The following is an 18,101-nucleotide window of genomic DNA, read 5'->3' as shown; positions in this document are numbered from 1 at the left end:
ATATGAATCTAAAGACTTCTAGGTCCTGGTGTTACCACCTAAAGCACAGCGCTGGCACTTCAACAATACAGCAGAAGCCACTTCTTCTACACAACCTTATTGTGATAAGTATATTAGAGACACAAGAGGAAAACACAGCGGAACAATAAGATAAAAACTGAGTAGTTTTGTAATACCACTGGGTGTGAAGGATAGAGATAAACAGAATAACAGCAGCCACCACGCCAGGCAGTAATCAGTAAGGCAGGACATCATCTACAGCTACCACCAAGTCTCTGCACATCTGCATAGCCACTTCTTCCTCCTTTGCATAGTTATTCATGTATGGAAAGTGTTGTCCATTGATATGTCAGTCTGTCCTTCGGCCTGTGTAACTATGTATCTGTCCACTTTCGGGTGATCGCACTAGTGCGTGCAGTCTCGACCAGCACCATGGAACCCATCACTGTGCGCTACCACCTCATTCCTGCAGGGGTTCAAGATCAGTGAAATGAGTGACAGGCCCATGTCACCCTCGCCATGACGTTTTGCCACTCAGGGCTCCGTCCGTTCAAAACTGAAATCAACCCTAATCACGCCTGTTGTCAGCAAAGTCTATCCCTTCATACAGAAATAGTAAATATATTCTGCTTCACGCTTCCAAGGACCCTTATCGGGCAGATTGGGTTGCAGTAATGTCAAGTGCCTTCCGTCTGCTCTTCCACTTCAACAGCTGACAGCCCTCAACTAGATAAATCCTGCATGGTGGTCGTCAATAAGTCAGGGAATTGAGAAGGGATTTGCTTCACCCACATCACAAATGGGTCTCACACTTCAATCCAAGGTTTAACAAATCTTTGCGAGGAGCTCTGTCCATTAAAAATGATTTACAGGACAATGCGGCGAGACAAATCAATGTATCGAAGTTTTGCAAGAAGGCATAGGTCTCCTTCAATTTAGAAGTCTGAACCACTGGCATTTCAACGCAGTTCCAGATTTTACTAAAAATATTGCAGCAGATATTGCTGTCAGGTTGCAGATCCATCTGAAACGAACAGAGGGCAAAGACTGTGCACCTGGGAGCTAGGAATGGAGGTCTATGCTATGGATAGATACAGGTGTCTCCACCCCGGGGGTACCCGAAAACACAGTAAATTCGAAATGAAAAGGCCATGGTCGTTCCCGATAACATAGCATTTTGACATCTGGCACCTAGAGTTAGGGTCCAGCAACAGTTTGAGAGATGCAAACAAATCAACAGGGACACTACAGTCTGACAGAGCCCATCAAACATATATGATTCTCTGGGTAAATCATCTGCAACTGCCTTTTCATAAACCGTACCTTGACATGTAGAATATGGCAGGATGTTGCAAGGAGTATTTAATGATATGTCCGATATTATGCCCGGTGTTGTGACCCAGAAGGGCATCACTGGTCTCTGTGGACCAAGAGGCTTCCTCCCATGAGGACGCTGCTGCTGCAGCTGCCCTTGTTCTGCACCAGCCTCTCCTCTGGCCTCCATGAAATTAGGAATAAAGTCTGCATTTGCATGGAGTTACTGGCAGTCATGCAGATGTGACAGGTGTGTGTGTGGCTACCTTAAACTAGGCGTGAATCTGGATCACACCCAAGTGCAGTGCACAAAAAACATTTGCCAGTCCAACACAGGCAGTATTTAGAAAGACAGCTACAAAAATCGACTCACACAGAGAATAAGTGTTATTGATATTGCACTTCTGGATTGCAATTAAATAGGACATATTCATCCCCCAGTGCCCCTGCCACCCAGGATTCGTTTTCTGACTTATTTCAGAACACGTCACAAATAATTTGAGAAATATTTGCAAACATTGTTCGCTTAACCATCTAAAGTCAATTACACCGACTACCCTTAGCGACCCTCAATTTCTGGGTATATGTGCTCAGTGCACATACTAAGCACTGCTCGCGCTCAGGGATTCCCTAAAACTAGCTGAAGCGAGGTTACCTGAGGGATACTGCACTCAGTAGGCCCCAACTCACTATGCACTCAACAGCACTGGATGCTTTAAGTTCATACTGCAGACCTGGCCATCTGCACACACCCATGACGTTCAACTTCTGCTTCCTCGTCTTCTGTGCACTTCCATCCTTCTCAAGCTAGGACAGTGGCCAAAAGGGATGCCATGGCATGCCATATGGGTACAATAACCAGCATTGCTTCTCACTGGGTATTTAGAGATCACACACTCAGCACTCTCTGGACTCCAAAATGGCAGGGTACAGCCCCCCCTCCCCAATCCCAGGGTATTCCCACAGCACAACGGCCAAACAATTCACTAACAACCGCAAACCCTAAAACAATCTCGGTTCTACAGACAGGGGCGCCCTTGCCTACCGCCCCTGACAGGATCCAGGAAGGGAACTGCGTAATTATACCGCCATCGCCCTGGTAATGAAAAATCCAGCTGCATTCATAGCTTCGCGCTGTCACTCAGAGCTGGGGATGTGTGCAGAAGTGCGCTCTTTTGTGTGTTTTGTACAGAAGGCCTGACCGGTGATAATTAACCTGTGCTTCGCCTCTGCAGCTTCATTGTGCGGCAGGATTCATGACAACTGCGCTCGATCGGATGCAGGAGTGAGTGTTGGCCCGATCTCATAACGCCGCACCCCGACAGGAAGAGACACAGGTGCCGTGGGGGGGAGGGGGGGGGGGCGCGGCCTTTCCGAGGCAGTCCGCCCCGCTCTCGCTTCCTTGGCAAGGTGCGTCTTTTTTCTGCTACTGGAACAAACACAGCAGAGCTTCCGTTAAATACGTTTCAGGATAAAGCACCACAAAGCACGACCCGGAACTAGTCAGACATCCTCTTGTGACGTCATACGACTTCCACCGTGCTCCGTCCACAGTATTCACGCCTGGTTGGTGTGCTTACCTCCAATCCCTTGTCCGAGGTCAACACTCTCACAACTTAGCTGCTCTCCCCGTGGTTTCTCTCTCAGAATTATACAAGCAGTGGAAAAGCCAATAAGTCTGGGCCTTATGCTGCATTAGGACATCAGAGCAGTGAGCAGGAGAAGCCAGCACGACGAGCACGACCGTTCTAAATGAGTCGTCCTTAATGTAGTTCAATGCAAGCACTCACAACAAAGTGGAAGGATACATGCAAAACAGCCTATATCTTTAGGTGAGTGTGTAATACTCTACTGGGCCCAGTCAACACTAATGGACAGTCTTATGTCAATGCCTGAAAGAGGCTGCTCGAAGAACGTCAATGGTTAACAGAGGCAGACTAAAAATCCACGCTACGTATATTGTTACCAATAGGTCTATTTGAAAGCTGGGCCTTCTGCCACCACTCCCAACAAGTGACTTCCATTATTTTATCATGCAACTCATTTTCTCCAAAACTGTTATGAATAGAGGAATTTAGACTTGCTAGAATGTAGAATTACTTCCAAAACCCTATGTAATGGGTTTAATGATTTCCTTTCTGAACACATCACCTGCAACTAAGTCCAGAGGTGCTATGGAAGAGACAAGAGTTATGATTGGTGGAAAGCAATAGGTGGTTTTAAAAGCACGAATGAGGCTAAAGCAGAGCAAATACCTGAGGATGGAAACCAGGGTCAAACTGGCTACAAAGGAGTAAGAGGACCTTGCATTAATTGCATGAAGACATCATTGATACAGTGCATTATCCAAATAGGGTAAGTGGGCACATGAAGACGGGGGCATAGGCCATCCTGGACAGATAGCAAGAGATGAAAGAAGCAGCATCCTAATTTAAACAAGATAGACAGAGGACGTTCACACATACCAAAAATGATTAGTAGTAGCATGTTGTAAACTGTTTGCTTGCTATCTTGTTTAGGTCTCGCCTGTCGATGCGCATGCGCATCGAGCTTGCGAGACTATGGGGGCTTAAACAGTCTTTAACCAACTTGCAAGGAATCGTGGCGATTCCTTGCAGTGCCCGTGAAATTTAAGCTCAATGCGCATGCGCATTGAGCTTAAAAGCGCATGCACATGCCCCCAGCCGCCTGCCTTGCATTTTTTTTCCCTCAGGCGCACTCCTCCCACACCCCCGCTCCGCCCCCTCCCCTGCCTGCCGTGTCGCATTTCGAATCGCCGTCTGTTCCCTCAGCCGCACTCCAGGCCCCTGCTGCTTTCACACCCTCTCCGCCCCCTCCCCTGCCCGCCGTGTCGCATTCCTCCTCCCCCCTCCCCTTCTCTGCCTTCCCTCCGTCTTTACTGTTAATCAAAAACTCTGCTTTAGGCCTACGACTTTTACCTCGCTTCACCTAACCTCTTCTTTACTCCGTACATTAGAGTTCTACGTGTCCTCACCCTCAATTGACACAACACTAACTTTGCCCCTAGCCCTACACATTCTTGGCAAATGGATTCTCATTCCATAACTCCTACACCTTTAAGGTAACCGTTTTTTTCCAGTCTGAGCTATGAAAAGTACTACAACACTGGTTTGAAAATTTGCATGAATCAAATCCTTTACTTGATCACTCACTATAGTTGCTCGACCTTCTTTTTTCCGTTGAGATTTGTTTGTACACAACTACTACCTCATCATCCAACTACTCACTCAGAGCAGCTTCAGCAGTTTAACTCTATTCCTTGGCCCCCAGCCGCCTGCCTTGCATTTTTTTTCCCTCAGGCGCACTCCTCCCACACCCCCGCTCCGCCCCCTCCCCTGCCTGCAGTGTCGCATTTCGAATCGCCGTCTGTTCCCTCAGCCGCACTCCAGGCCCCTGCTGCTTTCACACCCTCTCCCCGCTCCGCCCCCTCCCCTGCCCGCCGTGTTAAGGTTAAGGTATTGGTTGAGTGTATGATTATTATCTATCAGCAGTATGTGTTATGAAGCATTGTATATTGTGGACCTGTATTAAGGCACATCCAGAACATGCGCTATTGCAGAGTTAAATGTACCGTCTTGATAGCTGGGTGCCCTCTCATTGCTTCCTCCCCTTTTCCTATCCTTTGATTCCTGGATTGCAAAAATAGGTGTGATACATGGCAGTTGTATTCGCATTACGAATGCAGAAAATAGACTCTTAGGAGGTGGGAACTATATGAGCTACTCCCAGCATATCAGTGTCGCTTATGTGGTCAGCTTTGTTGTATCAAAAGATGAAATTATAAATATCTAGTAAATCTTCTTTCCGGTTTCTCATTAGTAAGCATTATTGTAAGTGCAACTACAAAAGTACAATTGGACTTTCATTTCTTACCATTTCTATTCCTTTGCTCAAATGTCCTTTTGTTACATAAAATCAATAATAGACACTAGACATAAAAAAGAACAACTTGTGTCACAAAATTCCAAAAACAGATGGACTAAAAAACTTCTTAAAAGCGCGTGCACATGCCCCCAGCCGCCTCCCCTGCTGCACTCTCCTGCTCTCTAGAGATGTGGCCTAACGAACAGAGCTGCCATGTAAGTCACGTAGATACAAAACATGTTGCATTCCAAATGATATAGGTGTCACATTCGCGAAAGTTATAACTATTGGCATTGTAAATGACAAAGCTATCAATTTAGCAATTTTAAAAACCAACAAATAAATAAAAAAAAATTCATTTACAAGACCAATAGCTACAACTTTTCTAATGCGAGACCTATTGCATTTCCAATGCTTGTTTCTCTATGACCTTTGTTGTACTCTATGCCCTTTCTGTCTTGTTCTAGAATTGGTATGTTACTGAGGGCTCCAGGTTCTGCTTGGGCAGTTGGTTGACTGGTCAGCAGGCTCTGGGTCCTCTACTGCTGTGCTCTAAAATAAATCTCCTTACTTACTCATCGCTGTCTCAAGGAGTCATTTACAACATAGCACTCGTCTACAGTCAGCTCAGAGAGCTATTGTGAGGAATATGCTAGGATGTTAGCTTGTGATCTGGACTATGCAGCAGGATGTATGAGGGACCCTCTCGATTAACCTATGGGCAAAAGTAAAGTAATTTACTAAAAACTGTCATTGTGCAAATCATTCAAAAAAAGGTGGCACAAAACAGCAGGAGACTAAATGCTTACCTGACCATAAAGTCTCTGGGAAAATTTCAACGACTATACAAAAGAGTTGAAAGGTTTAAACTACACTACCATGTATATAAAAAAACTGAAACCGTAGGAGAGATCTATTTAATCCTGAAGAAGGTGGCTCTAATTATTGGGATCCCACCAAAACGCGTTGATGCAATATTCTAAACTACATGTAAAAGGCATTGAGTGATACAGTTGATATCAATGAATTATGGCTACTCTGTATCCCAGATTATGACCAAATGGATTAGTGATTCTAAGACATAAGTGTTTGTTTACTGTATTATCCTGGTTTTTGTATGTATATGTTTAGATTTAGTAGTTTATTTTCAAACAGATGTGTATTTAAAGAGAAATGTGATTGTTCACTGTATTTTTCTTACTGCTGTTCAATTCCTTGTCTATGCACCTAGGACTAATTGCCTTTCTAACTATATGCAAATGAGTTGTTTAACTGTTAGTTTGATTTTACATTTTTTTCCCAATTTAATTATACAAAATCTTTTTATTCAGTACAGACATTGTGCTTTTTATAAATAAAGAAAGAAGTGTACAGTGACGGGGTCCTACCTTGATGTTTCCAGGGAAACATATGGTATGATTGTGAGTAGAATGTGATTTGGGTGTGAGATCTAATGAGCCATAGCCAAAGGGAGCTTCTTCATATGACTCGATAGTCTAGTTGCACTGAGAGACAGCAGATGGGAGCTAAACCCTATCAGTTGTGTCGCTCTCCTCAAAACATTTAATCATTCTTCATCTTTCAGGGATGATACCTGTTTTCACACTGTGCAACTATATAACACTGTGATGATGCAGTGACTTCCACCAACATAGGCAAAAACGTTGGACAAACTGGATAAAATGAGTTACAAGGCTGTGGTAAGGCTAATCCATATATTCTACACTCATTAGTGTGATTTATCACCATTCCACACACTAATTTGCTTCTAGATGCATCGACGCTATGGGATTGGTAGGTGGAGTGACGGATCCAGACGTACAGGTTGCTATAGGCAGAGGGAAGTTTTGCAGCCTTTTTGGTAGGTATAGTGTTTTCCACCTCTTACAAGGTTTTAAGAAAATAAAGAGAGTTTCACAGTTTAGTACCCATAAAATAGAGGAGACAACAGCCTAGGAAGACTAAGATCAAGTAGGGCTGTTTGTGAATTTATCATTATTTATCAAAGGAAAGAAGGGAAGGCTCAAGGTGGTTCTGTACACCGGGAGGAGGCTTTCTATACCTTTCTTTTGCTGACCAGCAAAGTAAGAGTACTTTTAACTCGATTCAATTGCTTTCCCCTGCTTACCTCCTTAACTTTATTGCCTATACATATATTTTTATTACTTTTCAGTGCTTCTCATTTTTAGGTGCCCCCTAACCCAAATAGTCTTGTAGGGTTTCTTTAGCTTTTCCTTGCGGAGTCAGATTAATTGGGACTTATAAATCACTACCAAAGGTGCCTCCGAACTACAAAAGGCTGGCTTTGTCAGAAGCTAGGAGGGAAAAATGGGGTGCAGTAAACCATTTCACTTGGGTTGCTCTTTGCCTAGCATGAAAACTGCAGAGAACTTCAAGAGTGCCATTTTTGTTATGTATTTTTTCCCAATATGGCCTACAAAGCACCTGAGCATTTTGGATCCAGCGGACTGTGCTTTAACAATGAGGTAAAACCTGAAGAAGGATGCCTTCTCGAGGTACTAGGTAAACGTGGTGATATATTAGTGATAAAGTACCCCCTGCTATACTTCCATATTGAGGAACAAGGAAGAATGCAGAGTTTCTTTATAAGTTTATGGAACTCTGAGGTGGCTTACAATATCCTTATCTTGTATGCCAGGGGTACTTTATCCCATATAATACATGGTCACACCTTCAACTTTGCCACAAACCACATAAAAACTTGGTGCGTAGCTCTTTCATAGGAAAGAGCAAGCATGGTTGCAAACATGAAGAATACAAATAAAGCTTGTAGTGCAAAATTATACACATCAAAAATATGTTTGATATTGTTTGCAAACGGATATTAGAAACAGTTCACTGCAAGTAAGATTTTAAAAAAAGATGCAGTAGCTCGGATCGTGTAGAAACATGCAGAAAGATTCTAGCTTTTTCTCTAAGGAGTGCAAAAAATAAACATATTCTTTCTGCTTCTCACTGCAAACTATTAAAATAGAGCAGAAGAAAGAAAAGCAATGTTCCGTTTGTTGCTTTAAAAAGGTGCTCCACGGCCCGACCTGCCTTTCACCTGGGCTGATGGCTCTGTCAGAAGGCACTGTCGCGTCAGAACTCGACTGTAATATCTTATAATAGTTGAGTTCTGATGTCTTTTCTTTATAATCACAACTAGGTGCGTCACAAGTCGCCAATTATAAGGAAATTATTGACTGCCGTTTATACAGGAATTAGAGAATCCCTTGCATTAAATGTCTATTAGATCAAATTCCAGTCCAACAACACCCCCAATAGAAGAACCAGAAGTAAGATCCCTCAAGATATTGCGTAAAAGTGGTAATCTATAAGGTCATATCCAATTCCAACTCAAGGACACGAGCAACAGAAGAACAAAGCAAGTACTAGAGGTATTGGATAAAAGTGGTGGTCAACACCAGTCATTGCCAATTCCAACCCAGGACAAGGGCAACATAAGAGCCAGATTAAGGATCCTTCTAGAGGTACTGAATGAAACAGATAATAAACACCTGTTATATCGAACTCCAGATAAAGGGAAGGATGGTTCCTAAATGGCTCAATCCAAAAAAGGGTCACATCAAGATAGAAAAAATTGGCTGTTCTGTGCGACAAGCCTTCCCACCAATGCACTCTTAGTGGTTATTTTGGATTGTATTATCTGATAGGGCTTTACAGCCTTGTCTACATGATTCTTCTCGTCGAAAGATGCTGATATTAATAATAACTCTTAAACAGTGTGGCACAGATTAATCTGCCATAATAAGCTCGGGTGCGAAGTCCTGCTAAGGGGAGGACCTGCAGACTTGTTCTGCTGCAGATCAGTTGCTTCCTCCCAGCACCTCTCTGATGGTTTATTTCAGTTAAATTGCTAAAAGCGAACAGTAATATGAAAACAAGAAAAAGTGTAGTGAGAATGTGTGGTGATAGGTGCAGCTTCCTTCTGAACTTTTCTGACAGGTCTGCTGAAGGCCAACAGTTCACATTTCCTTTCCAATTCACACCGCGCCCTACGAATGAGGAACCCAATAATGGTGAAGTTGTTGGGCTCATTGTCTCCAGACCGTGCCTTGCGCAGTCTTAATCCCTTGATATGCAACAGGCTTCTACAGAAAGGTCACCGATATTAGAGATCAGACAACCTTAATAAGAGGCTTGAGAGGCTTTTCCCTTTTTAATGAACAATAACTAGCGTTGCCTTAGAATGCCTCTAGACCCTACGCCTATGCCATGGAGCGTGAAAGCCGCGGTCACAGATAAAGTAGGGAACTTTGAAGGAATTTGGGCCTATTTTTTTTTACCAACGCTCACAGAAACTAGGCTAGCAAAAAATATGGGGGAGGGGTAGGGAGTGATTTCCCCCATTTACTCATATTGAAATGGAAGCACTTTCAGGTGGGAGAAAACTAAACTAACGCTTTATTGGCTTTAAAAACCAGGAGACTTCTGCCTGAACTTGGCCATGTATGCCAGTACCCCAAATACAGTGCATATGAAGAGGTTCCACTATTTTGACCTTTCTGAGGTGCATGACACTTCCAAATGTAAAGCCAAGGCCTCCAGAATACTCCAGGCAGTCGTCACAACACGTGGTGGCGCTGCGTCAGACTGGAAGGCGTCGGGCGGCTGACCCTCGGCACCAGCCCCCACCCTCCATCTGCATAAACAGGCCTAGGCGATGGCTTTATGGGCGCCTAACCGCAGCTGTCACTTTTACTGCACAGTAAAATGTGGAATTTATCACCAGCCTTGTTTACAGGAACTTTGTAGCCAGAGGATTCTTACAAAAAAACATAAAATAATAATTAGGAAGAAAAGAGGCCCTGATAGCAAAAGGGGCCTCAAGCACCGACGAAAACAGACATAATGCAGCCAGCGTACTAACAGCGAGCTCCCCTCATTCTTATTACAGACGTGAAACCAGAGACTGCTACTAAAAGTGGGGGGTGGGGGCCCTACTGACGGGCGCAGTCCAAGATATCACTGAAGTGTGTGATCATTTCAGCAGAACCGAGATAAAGGGTATATAGTGAACATTTTGCTGTAAGAAGAAAGTCAACAACTTATTTTTTTCGAAAACACACCCACGCGTCAAACAACATGTATAAACAGATTCATTATAATTAATGTCTTCATGCAACAAAAAAAAAGTATCTGGCAAGTATATGGGCGGCAATGGCCTCTGTAGTATCGCGGGAAGGGGGGTGTTCCACCCAACGCCCCTAATTGTTTGCAGGCATGGTTCCTCCTTAGGTCACCTGACCGAGGGAGTATAAATACACAGGCCAAGCCGCGGAACAGAAGTACCAGCGCCTGTCCACCGGTGAGGTACGACTCAGACTGTGCCACATTATTGTATTCTGCCCCGCTTCTTGGGTGACTTCAATCTCCACTGGGGCTTCCCGCAAGATTCTTCTGCAAACTCGCTAGCCACCTTCCTCTCTGCAAACGATCTTATCCAACACTGCACAGAATCAACACACTCTAAGGGCTCAATCCTAGACCTTGTTATTTCAAAAGCAGGCATGCTTTCTATCACTACCCCTATTCATGTAGACTGGTCTGACCACCTCCTCATCCCATTCTCTCTTCAACTATCACACTCTATAACTCTTGGCCAACCTAAGAGGGCTATCTCCTGGTTCTGTGATACTAAAAATATTGATGTCGGTCCCCTCTGTGAATCAGCTTTGTTATCACTTCCAAGGCTAGACCCGAACCTAGATGTTGACAAACTCACCTCTCAATGCCTCACAGATCTTCCAGCCGAAATCAATAACGTCGCTCCACTTAAAAGCAAAAGGATAAGGCCCACTCCCTCAGCACCTTGGTTCAACAAATCCCTCTATGAAGAAAGCAAGCAATGGAGAAACAATGGAGGCAAGTGCCCTCCACCGAAAATTTGGCCACGCTTCGCTCAACAAGATACAAGTACCACAAGCACATCTTCCTTGGGAAAGCATCGCACTTCAGAACCCTCCTTGACTCAGCCAAAAATAGACCCAAAATACTATTCGATCTCATCAAGATTCCTAACTGCTCTCCCCCAAACTCCAAGTTGGAGGATTCTACAAAGAGAGCAGCGGATGTCGCTATATTCTTCGATGAAAAAGTGAAATCACTTGTGGATCAGGTCGTTCATCCAACCCTCCTAGAGGAGCGCCAATCCTCAGCCATTTGGCAGAACTTTGACCCCATATCTGAAAATGCCCTTCTCAAGTGCATCCGCGAAACAAAGCCCTCCAACCATTCTCTGGACCCCATCCCCAGTGCCATTGCCATTGACTTCTATACCCTTTCCCTTTCCTATTGGACCACTCTGGTCAATCTCTCCCTCTGTCAAGGCTCCCTTACTGTCTCCTTCAAAACTGGGCAGGTCACCCCTCTGCTTAAAAAACCCACTGCTGATGCGACTGACCACAACAACTTCCGCCCCATCACTAGCCTACCCTTTCTTGCGAAGATCACAGAAAGATGTGTAGCGAAAAAACTCTCTCGTAATATCAAGGACAATGATCTTCTTGATAATGGTCAGTCCGGCTTCATCCAAAACTGAAGCACTGAAACAGCCCTAATACAAGTGGTTGATGACGCGCTGAGGATACTCGATTCGGGGGGTCCTGTCTTCTAATTCTCCTTGACCTTTCTACAGCCTTTGACACTGTCAATCATCACAACACCCTCCTCAACAGACAATGGGCATGGAGGGCACTGTGCTTAAATGGTTTGCTTCCTTCTCTCTGACAGATCCCAAATGATCAAAATAGCGAACAGTCTTTCATCTCCTGTGGTGGTAGGTCAAGGTGTTCCTCAAGGCTCTATACTTGCACCCACATTGTTTATTCTCTATTTAGAACCACTGGGAAATCTCCTAAGTAAATCCGGGATTCACTATCATCTCTATGCAGACGACACTCAAATCTACCTCAAGGTTGCCTCCACTCACGATCTCTCCATCCTAAGCTCTACTCTCGACTCCATTCAAAACTGGATGTCAACTCATCAACTGATTCTGAATCAATCCAAAACTGAATTCCTCCTCTTCTGCTCCTCACTCTCTCCTCCCCTGGTTCAATTATGGATGGATCAGATGAATCTACATAACAATAAACCCATCATTGTTGACAGTGCAAAATCCCTTGGTGTCATACTCGACAAAAAAACTCAATCTAATCTCCCACATCAATTCCATTGCAAAGTCTGCTCGATACCAACTGCGCCTTCTTTGGGGAATCAGTTGCTTCTTCCAGGAGCAGGACCTTATAACCCTGGTGCAATCGATGGTTCTCTCCATACTGGACTACTGCAATTCTCTTCTTACTGGCCTCCCCAAATCCCACTTGTCCCCCCTTAAATCTGTTCTCCATTCAGCAGCTCGTTTCATTTATGGTCCAAAAGAAGCGACCACATCACACTGATCTTATCCACCCTCCGCTGGCTTCCCGTCGAGGCTAGAGCTATCTACAAGACTGCCTGTATCACCCACAAAGCCTTGCACTCCTCCTCTCCTTGCTACCTAGCGAATAAACTGAAACTCTCTGGAGGCTCTAGACCATCACGTAATGCGGAAAATCTACTGCTTGAACCTCCCACTTTCAAGAAGGAAAGATCGATGGCCCAATCCTTTTCAGGCAACGCAGTGAGAATCTGGAACTCCCTTCCGCCTCAGCTCCGGACCACCGTCTCCTCCCAGGCCTTCAAAACGGACCTCAAAGTTCTCCTCCTCCAAAGACACCTCCAAAAGTAATTCACGTCCTCTCTATTATCTGAAGGAAGACCTCCCATCACTGAAAATTCTATTCTCCATGACTATGGAAGTGCCTTGCCAGTGTGTTCTTGTGGTTGGAGTGTTTGCCATTTATTGCAGTATTATCCTTGTACCTGTGTTTCTAATTTCTAATTTAAAAAACACTTGTAGAGCGCGGCGTACACCTTGCGGTTTCTTGGCGCTGGATGTTCAGTAACTGAGGGAGAAAGACCATGGAAGGGTGGAGTAAGTATTAGGCGGGGAAAGCCTGGCTGAAAAGGAAAGTTTTCAGGTCTCTACGGAAGGAGAGATACTGAGTTGCAGAACGGAGATTGTCTGGAAGTGAGTTCCAGAAAGTAGGGGCCAGAGTTGAGAAGTTAGAACCGCCCCACTTTTTGCGTGAGAAGCGGGGGATCTGGAGAAGGGACTTGGAGGAAGACCGGAGATTTCTAGCGGGGACATAGGGTTTAATTAGTGAGGCGATGAAAGCGGGGGCAGTGCCCTGGCGGGCCTGAAAAACCATGCATCCGATCTTAAAAAGGGAGCGTTGTTTCACGGGGAGCCAGTGAAGCTCTTTTAGAAGGGGGGTGGAGTGGTGATAGCGTGGAAGGCCGTATATCAGCCTGGCCGCCTGGTTCTGGATGGTTTGGAGTCTACGCAGGCTGTACGCTGGAATGCCATGATAGAGGGCGTTAGCGTAGTCCAATCGTGAGATTACCAGGGCGGCTATGATGATCTTAAGTGCCTGGGGAGAGAAGAAGCGGGAGACAGAGCGGATAGTTCGGAGAGTGAGGAAACAGGAGGAAACCACGGAACTAATTTGTGAGTGAAGAGTGAGCTGATTATTCATTTTAACACCCAGTGTTTTGACCGCGGAGGAGGGGGATGGTGCCGGGCCAAGAGAGGGGGGCCAGAAAAGAGAGTTCCAGGGGCTGGCAGTGTTTGGCACTCTTTTGTAACATGCACACCCCACTTTTCTCTTGTAACACACTGTTTGCTACCTCTCACATTTTGTTTGCCTTTGATACTTGCACAAGTGCCACCATTGCCTACGTAACGTTTGTTCTCACGCCTGAGTGTCTAGCATATAGATAGTGCAGTATTATACCTCCAATTGTACTTTGTTTTCTCTTGTAACCTGCACACTTGTCACTTTTTCCTCCTGTGCACTGTTTGCTACCTCATGTATTTTGTTTGCTCACAAGTGTCACTTTTACCTCATGTAACTTAACGTCTGCTTTTGTGATCTGTTCATGTGTAATGTTCTCCTCATGTATCAGTTCTGTTCCTATTGTGAAGCGCTCTGACGCCTTCGGGTAAAGTCCGCGCTATATAAAAACGCATAAATAAATAAATAACCATGTGCGACACACACCGTATGGAGTGTCCCCTGGCCGCGCCCCCAGCTGCCAGTACCACGGAGGGAGCAACAGGCTGGGTCAGGGTGAGGGGGGTTGAACGTGAGTGTCAGCGAGCCCCCTATTCTTACTTCCGGGATCTCTTCACAAGCCTCCGCGTGCTGACATCCTTTAGGTCAGCGCAAGATTGCTAGGGGTAGGATTGGTCTCCCTCACAGGCCATCATGCTTGGTGGGCAAACGACTAGTCGTCCAAACCAGCCAATTAGGCCGAGTGAGAGGGGCGTGGCAGCCAATGGACATGGAGGTGACGTGGCTGCAATAACCAATAGTAGTAAATGGCGCACAGTCCACAACAAGGAGAGTGTGAGGTGGAGCGTACAAGAGCCCCCAGACGGGTTAAGGTATTCACCACACAATTTTCTCCAATTACATTTACTGCTGGCCCCCATAGAAGACAATGGAGGACCAGAAAGACATACAGTTTGGCAGAAGGCAAGGATGCCCCTTTTCACCTTCATTCTACAGTGTTTTTGTGCCGCTGGTGGAACTCTTAAAGTACCAGTGTCAATTTTCATTATTCTAACAGCCTGTGTATAGGCTCACCACTTCCCTCTGCAACTGTTCTTTTGCAAATGCATTGCAATGCTGGCCTTTTCCATGAAATTTATTTTATTGAGTCAAACATTTTTAAAACAACTAATAAAAATTCAGAAAACAATGACCCTATAATCATGATATATTTCTTCTAATTATTTTCAAATTAGAAACAGTGGTTTCAATATGGTTTTCTGGGATTTGACACATGTACCGATACTGTTCTATTAAAGTATTCTACAATGAAGAAATAGATGCTACAGCCTGTACGAGCCTCGAGAATAGCTAAAACCTTCTGAAGAAGACCCGTAAGAAAGCCAGGCAACCAACATTAAAGAATTCTCGTAAATTCACAAAGTAAGGAAGTATGAAGGATAAGAAATATTGGGATAAGGCCAAGGGGTGCATTTGTCGAAGCAGAACTATATGTTACCAGTTTAGTGATTACACTACATTTTGCGTATTACCATTTAGGACATTGAAACAGAACCCTCCTTACACGTTTATGTTATTTTGTTTGTGGTACTGGAGATGGAATAATAAATCTACACAGACCCTTCCCCCCAAAAAATTGCATTTTCCATAATATGTGTTGGACTGGAGATACAATGGTAAATTTGACTCCTCCCCCACACAATACATGCACTTTCAGAAATGTAAATGGGACAGCAGTTAAACAGCAAATCTACCCAGCACCCCAAAATGCGTAATTTTCCCAAACTAAGCGGAACATGGGTTAGAAATGTATATCAGATCTGCCAATGTGTGTTGGAGAGGAGCTACAATAGTACATCTAAACTACCCTCCCTCTAAAATATATGCACCCTCTGCAATGTTTGTGAAATTGGAAGTAGAATAGTAGATAGCACCCCCTGGTTTATTCACTTTACCGAATATTCGTAAGACTAAAGACAGAATAGAAACTTTCATCACTTTAATTTATGCACTTTCCTCCTTTTCATGTTGAACCGAAGTTAGAACTAAATCTTTTTCATAGGATCAAATAAATCCAACCGGCCACGCGATTAGTAATTGTTTTACGAACAATTTATTAATGAAAGCTAAACCTAAACATTATATTTTCTTATCAGTGCTCATTGATACCTACACTCAGCTAACTACCCCAAAATAAGCATATACTATAAAAAAAAGACATAACGTAAAACGTGTAATATGGCCCTACACTATATTCCCATCTCAGGGTTCTGGTGACACTTCCAAACAACTTGGCCTTCTGCCTCGTGGTTTATGGTGACACAAGACCTTTCAAAGGCAATAGTGGACCACATTACATGTTATATCTCTCCCTATTTTATATTGTGGGTGATTTTATTTAAAATAAACAAATAGTTTAATGTAGGATTTTTTTACATTTTATAATTAGAAATATTTAAAACAAATGTTTCTACAATTTATATTGTAATATTAAATAAACCTGTGGTAAAAGTGATGCGTAATTTAAAAATATAATGTACTTTTACATCAGTGGATCTCAACCTGTGGTCTGGGGACCCTGGGCGTGCGCAATACCTACTTGGGGGATCCGAGATTGCTTAGAAAATGAAATATTACCAGATAAATAAATTGTATATAAATAAAGAAGCATATTGTAAATTTAAACTTCATTTTAAAAGTCATATAAATGTGAAGGAATCTGAAATTGGAGGCAAAAAAATAAGTTAGAATCCTTAGATTGATTCATGGAAGCAGTGCATCAAAAACATGCCATGAGTTGACTCAATTAAATTTAGAAAAGCTCCAACCTTCCTATTAAAATTTATAATTTTTTTATGCTTGTAAATAAAATTAAATATTTAATCATATGTGTATTTGTTTGAAGAATGATTCTGAATATTTTGTGTATTGTTTTGCTGTTCAAATGATTGAAAATGCATAGGCTGAGGTTCCCGTCTTCCAGGAATGACTCAGGTGTTTGGGTCCCAGATTCCAGTAATGATTCAGTGGGGTCCAAAGAAGTCAAAAGGTTAGTAACCACTGTTTTAAATAATTCTATATTTTTAAAAATGTTTCTATAGAAAATCTTATAATAAATATTGTTATAAATAATAAAATGTTTATTTTAAGTTAAATAGTATTATTTTGAATTTGTGTTCAATATTAAAATGTCAGTTTTAGGTAGGTTTGGGTAAGTTTAATATTAGTCTTTTAAATACAATAATTTTTTATTAGCTAATTTGGTAGTAGATGTTTGTATGCTTACCATATATTTTCCTGTCAATTTTGTTCTGGTCAATGTTTCAGTAATTTACAATATAGGTATGTAAAGTAAATATTTTTTAAATCAATATTTTTCTATCATAATCTTTTTGTGGTCAGTATTCTGATAGTCAACCCTGAATAGAGTTGCCACCGTTATTCATCAGTTCAGTCAGTATTAAAAGTTTACAGTTAAACATTAAATCATAAAGCGCTGATTTTGGAGATGGCAATCTTCATCTAATGAACAAATATTGGCAACGAAAAATACCTATGTAACTATGAAGGTAGTTTTACTCACTTGCGACTATAGCTCAAAATTAATAATATTTAAAAAGGAATGATAAAGGTTACCAAAGGGGATCATTTTATTGAATTATGCTTGCTGTGTATACCTACCACAAGGATGTCTACAAATGGTACTTTGGCTTGTAACATTATGCATTTCAGACTGATTGTGAATACCAACATCCACTAAACAACATGTTACAGTCAGAATTTCTAGGAAAATATATTTCCTTTAATCTGCAGATGTATTTTTACCCTCATGTTTGTAAAGTTTTCATTCCACATACTGGCTTTATTGTTAAGACAGTAAAAAGCACCAATGAATTCCATGTTGGTAGCTTTGAGGACATTCATTCCCCCAACCAATATTTGGGTGTTTGGTGTGCCTGCTGTACAATATTACAATATTTGTGATTACATACATTGGGAGTGAGAGAACTCGTACTGTTGGATCCTTGGTACAGGATAAGCCACTAATATGTGTTTTGCTCATGTGGCCAGGTAGAGAGAATTCGGAGCCAATTGTTGGAAAATCATTACACTGTTTACATTTTGTTGCATTTAAAAGGAGCTGGCCATTGAAATGCCCTGAAGTAGTCGTTGAAATAACGAGTTCCTTTGCTCTGTAAAGTGGAGGGTAATGCCTTCATCCACTTCTTGTCCCTCTTTCATCATTCTTCACCCCTC

General features: G+C 42.9%; 1 protein-coding gene across 1 annotated transcript in view; it reads right to left on the bottom strand.

The window, feature by feature from the left end:
- ARID3C (AT-rich interaction domain 3C) overlaps positions 1–18,101 on the bottom strand; it is a 482,830-nt gene that overhangs the window by 28,388 nt on the left and 436,341 nt on the right. The window lies entirely within an intron of this gene.

The sequence above is a fragment of the Lissotriton vulgaris genome, chromosome 3_1 (assembly GCF_964263255.1).
Source record: "Lissotriton vulgaris chromosome 3_1, aLisVul1.2, whole genome shotgun sequence".
In the NCBI taxonomy this organism is placed as follows: Eukaryota; Metazoa; Chordata; class Amphibia; order Caudata; family Salamandridae; genus Lissotriton; species Lissotriton vulgaris.
The sequence above is the reverse complement of the archived record's forward strand: the minus strand, read 5'-3'. Positions and strand labels throughout refer to the sequence as shown.